Source organism: Canis lupus, chromosome 10, assembly GCF_003254725.2.
Source record: "Canis lupus dingo isolate Sandy chromosome 10, ASM325472v2, whole genome shotgun sequence".
Taxonomy (NCBI): Eukaryota; Metazoa; Chordata; class Mammalia; order Carnivora; family Canidae; genus Canis; species Canis lupus.
Genome location: NC_064252.1, coordinates 16,987,280 through 16,992,795, shown reverse-complemented (window position 1 = coordinate 16,992,795; position 5,516 = coordinate 16,987,280). Strand labels below are relative to the sequence as shown.

The following is a 5,516-nucleotide window of genomic DNA, read 5'->3' as shown; positions in this document are numbered from 1 at the left end:
TGCCTTTTTAATAACTAATACACATGTAAACTTTAATACTGGAATTATCTTACCAAATACCATTGTTAATTTTTCTTAGTTTTCTCTGCTAGAAACATGTCTACACATAGAAAATTTGAGGAGGGCAGAATTGTTGATTCAAAAGCAACTTATGAAGATAGGACTCTTTTTCAATGATGTTTATAAGACGATAAGTTGTAGATTTATTAGAAGCAGGAGTAGGACATAGGTGATTCAAATGTGAAGAGTCAGTTTGTGTGATACAAAGAGGTATTTATCGTCATGCGTTTTGTGGTAAGTTCTCCAATAACCAGTTATATAGGAATCACTCAGATTTACTTGAAGTTAGAAGCTGGCCAGGAGTTTGAGTTCTTCATATAGTCTCCCTTATTGTTTCAAGCAGATTGGGCAAAAGACAATAGTCAAGGATGAGAAACCAAACGGCACTAACAACTTTCATCTTGCTGGGACTCACAGAGGACCCTCAACTAAAAATTTTGCTTTTTATGTTTCTGTTTCTTTCCTACATGTTGAATGTATCTGGAAACCTAACCATCATCATCCTCACTCTGATTGATTCCCACCTTAAAACACCAATGTATCTTTTCTTCCAAAATTTCTCCTTCCTAGAAATTTCATTCACAACTGCTTGTGTCCCCAGATTTTTATATAGCATATCATTGGGGGACAAATCCATTACCTATCATGCTTGTGTCAGTCAACTGTTGTTTACAGACCTCTTTGCAGTAACAGAATTTTTTCTCTTGGCCACTATGTCCTATGATCCCTATGTGGCCATCTGCAAACCCCTGCATTACATGACCATCATGAGCAGAAGAGTCTGCAAGAACTTCATCGTCTTCTGTTAGGTAGCAGCACTGATCATCATTCTCCCACCAATTAGTCTAGGTTTGGGCCTGGAATTCTGTGATTCAAACATGATTGATCATTTTTGTTGTGATGCATCTCCTATCCTGAAGATCTCTTGCTCAGACACATGGTTGAAAGAACAGATGGTTATAGTCTGTGCTGTGTTGACATTCATCATCACCCTCATGTGTGTAGTTCTTTCTTACATTTATATTATCGGGACCATTCTAAGGTTTCCCTCTGCTCAGCAAAGGAAAAAGGTCTTTTCCACTTGTTCTTCCCACATGATTGTTGTTTCCATTACTTATGGTAGCTGTATCTTCATTTATGTCAAACCTTCAGCCAAGGATGAGGTAGCTATTAATAAAGGGATTTCACTCCTTATTACTTCTATCTCACCAATGTTGAATCCCTTTATTTACACACTGAGAAACAAGCAAGTGAAGAAAGCTTTTCATGATTCAATTTAAAAAATTGCATTCCTATCAAAGATGTAAAGGAGAAATGAGTCAATGAATCTAACTGAAAGGAAGGATGGAAAGGCACAAAACCTGAAGCTTCTCCAGTCATACTGACACTCTCACTTTCTTTTTAAGCAGCTTAATGTGAACCCTATTCCACTGTTTATTCTCCACTAAAATTAAACTCTGTGTATATTTACTCTTAAATTATGACAGAAATTGATATTTGCTAAATATGTTGCTTGTTATCACTGGAAACACAGGAAACCACGTTTTTGGGTTAGGGGGTAGGGGTGTTGGCATATTTCTACACTGTTAGGTTTGACTATGTAGCCTATGTTATAGTTAACAGAATGGTTGTGGAAGTGATGTGCACCATTTTTATACCAGGCCTATAAAACATCTAATATGTGATTCACCAGCCCTCTTTTTTCCCACCTACCAATCAGATGCCCAGGTTTCAATGACTTTGTAAGCTTCAGACTGGTGATGAATGACGTTGATTTTCTTTTTTCTTTTTTTTTTTTTAAATTTTTTATTTATTTATGATAGTCACAGAGAGAGAGAGAGCGCGGCAGAGACACAGGCAGAGGGAGGAACAGGCTCCATGCACCGGGAGCCCGACGTGGGACTTGATCCCGGGTCTCCAGGATCGCGCCCTGGGCCAAAGGCAGGCGCCAAACCGCTGCGCCACCCAGGGATCCCATGACGTTGATTTTCCATCTCAGCTATAGTATTCATCCAAAGCACAGGCAACCACAGCAAACTTTTTGTTTTAAGATTTTAAATGTATTCATGAAAGACACACACACACAAACACACACACACACACACGCACACACACACACACACACACACACACACACACACACACACACAGAGGCAGAAACACAGGCAGAGGGAGAAGCATGCTCCATGCAGGGAGCCTGATGTGGGCCTCAATCCCGGGTCTCCAGGATCACGCCCTGGGCCCAAGGCAGGCGCTAAACCGCTGAGCCACCCAGGGATCCCCAACCACAGCAAACTTGATAAAGCTTCTTCTCTGCCTCACTCAACTCAGTTGTCACCAGATTTGACAGGTAAAATATTGCAGAACTATCCCTGCTATGTAGTAAGGAGACTACATTCACAGTTACATCTATTGTGGCTAAATGGATGAAAGTATTATTAGAAGTATATACTGTTAAATTTAATACTAAGGAAATTATATCTTGACTATTGTCATCTTCCTCCTCAGATACCCATAAATTCAAATATAGCCCAAAACAACCATATGAGGTAAATAGTACTACAAACAATGTATACAAACTTGTAAGTTATAATAGTACCCACCTCCCTTTCACATCTTCTGGTCCTATAAACATCTCGAGCTAAGTGCTTAAATTACTTCCTTTCATATTCACTGTGAGGAGACAATTATTTAAATAAAATTGTAGACTTTTTCAATCACTTTTTTTGAATAAACAGTGTTTAAATTGCCCTTTACAATTTTCATAGAGTCCATTGCATGGAGGCATTATAGAATATATTATGTCTATGTAATATTTTGCTTTTCTTGACCTTTCATGTACATTGGTAGGAGTAATGTAACTGTATCAGAAATATATCTTCAAAATACTCTACAAGGGGTTGTGTAAGTAGATGTCAGTCCCTCAATCTCTTTCAGATTCCCTAAGCTTAACTGAGGGAGTAAATTTTAGCCCCCTATATAAAGATTTGCCATTCTAAAACACAATGGTCACTATACTTGAAACTCTTACAAGCTAGGATAAGTTGAATAAATCTGAGTGAGCATTTTAAGATGTGCATATTGAGCTAAAGTAGTTTTCTCACACATTATGATTGATATTTCACTGGTAATTCTTCAGCGACATCCTAATAATTGATCTTTTTTTGTCTTACTCTTTGAAAGTGTATTTCTCTGAAGGTCTGTCATTAATTAAGGTCCTTGGTCACAGCTTTGACCCACCACTGCTAAGGCAAGGCTGTTACCTGTCTGCACCTCACACCCTGGGACCTAAGGTGCAGCTATGACTAGACTGCACTGCTCTGTGCTCAGCCCACGGGGGAATGACTGTACCCTCCCTGGTAGTGGAAACAGTACACCCCACCCAGCGGGGACCTTCCCAGTCATTTGGAGATGCAAGTCTGTTCACAACAAAGCCCATCTTAAAAGACTCCAAGAGGCAACTGCTCCCTCAAATTTGTAGACATCAGCGCAAAGCCAGTAGAAAGATGGAAAGGAAAAGCAAGATGACATCATCAGAGAGCACAATAATTTTCCAATTACTGAGACCAAAGAAATGGAAATCTATGAGTTATGTGAAATAGAATTCAACGTATTTATTTTAAAGGGAATGAATAAGCTGTGAGGCTCTAAGTACAGTTGGATAATAGTTGAAATACAAATCATGTACTTGAAATTGGCTGAGAGATCTTAAACATTCTCACCACAAAATAAAAAATTATATACATGTTACGTGATGGAAGTGTTAATTAACTTGATTGTGGTAGTCGTCTCACAATGTATATGTGCATTAAATCCTCTTTAAGTCATTATATACAATTTTATTTGACAATTATTCCTAAAAAATACAGACAAATGCATACAAAAAATAATCAGTTAATAATAAAAACAGAAATACAAAGGCCCATGAAATCACCAACAGAAATTGCGTTGTCTTTTCTCTTGTTAAAAGATTTCTTCTTTCTTATTACGTGAATAGTTATATTTATACTAAGCATTAATTATATATTTTACAACATTAACAAATTAGAAAAATTGTCCCTATCATATTACAATTACTTAAAATGATGTTGAAATGAAAGAAAAGAAAGTTTCTCCTTTTCCCCTGTAACCTTGTACTTATTATTGTGTACTTGGTCTACTTCTGATGTCAGTGTTATTTTTATGTGTCTCAGGACATTTCCCCCAGTATTGTTTGTTCCACTCTATATTCCCAAAGTCTTACACAAGAGACTCATTAGTAATGTAAAGGACAGAACCACCAAGGACATTATGTGTTTATTTCACTTAAATGAAAATTGGGTCAATTTTGTCAATTTTGAAATATTTTCCTGTACTAGAGATATCAGAATGCTAATTTTTACAGAAACAGAGATCTTAATCTACTCATTTAAACTAGTATAAGCAAAAAAACAAAAACAAAAAACAAACAAACAAAAACTAGTACAAGCTTTGTAGTTAACAGGATAAAGAAAATGTTTCCTGGGCTCACAAGAAGGCAGGGTTTCTGCTGAAAATTTTCATCTTGTGTGGATGTTGGGCCATGAGTGAAAACTGCAATTGCTCTCTGTGTGGATCTGTATTCCCAGAATGAGCTATCAGAGGCCACTAAACTATCTCCATGATAAGAAATTCCTGGATGATTTTTTACCCTTTGTAACTTGGGGTTCAGTAAGCATCTGAGATCATGATTATCAGAAAAGTATATTTTTGGTCATTTTTTCCCCTTTTATGAACTCCAGAATCATGTTTTCTCTGAGGAAAGTGTCTAAAACAAAATAACAGATACCGTGTGTTATTTTAATAATTTATGAAAGGTTTCCACAACCATTTATGAAGTGTGGCTTTTCAGTATGAGTGATAAATCTATGAGTCACTGCCAATCTGTTTTTATGTATCAATACAATGAAGATCATCTACGTGTCATAGCATTTGGAGAGACACTTCTAAGCATCCTCTGCCACAATCTCACCCTCATTTTAAGCAAAAACTATACAAAAATAAATAAGTAAACAAAATCTATGCATAAAATGTGTAAATTTTATCTCCATTGAAAGATTTATTTGCTGTCATTTTATCAGTGAGTGACCCTGCTCTGTAAGAGTCATTCACAATTTAATGTAAGCTCAATTTTTAATCTCTGTATCTTAATATCAATATCAGTCTCATGTTCTTAAATAATGTGAAATATTAAGGACTGGGAGAAAATGGTGGTATTTTTTGAAGAAGAGATACCATCTTCAGTACATACAAGCTGAATGAGGTGCTCAGAATGAGGTGCTTATCTGTGATTGTGGTGATGGGAATTGAGTGTATATGTCTGGGCATCAGAAACAATTCCTTTCTGGGCAGGCTGGATGACTCAGTGGTTTAGCGCCACCTTCAGCCCAGGGCGTGATCCTGGGGTCCTGGGATCGAGTCCTGAGTCGGGCTCCTGG

The 5,516-nt window shown here is 37.2% G+C and overlaps 1 pseudogene; it reads left to right on the top strand.

Annotated features, from left to right (window-relative positions):
- Positions 1-428: 428 nt before the first annotated feature.
- LOC112674705 (olfactory receptor 6C68-like) lies at positions 429-1,367 on the top strand (annotated as a pseudogene).
- The last annotated feature ends 4,149 nt before the right edge of the window (positions 1,368-5,516 follow it).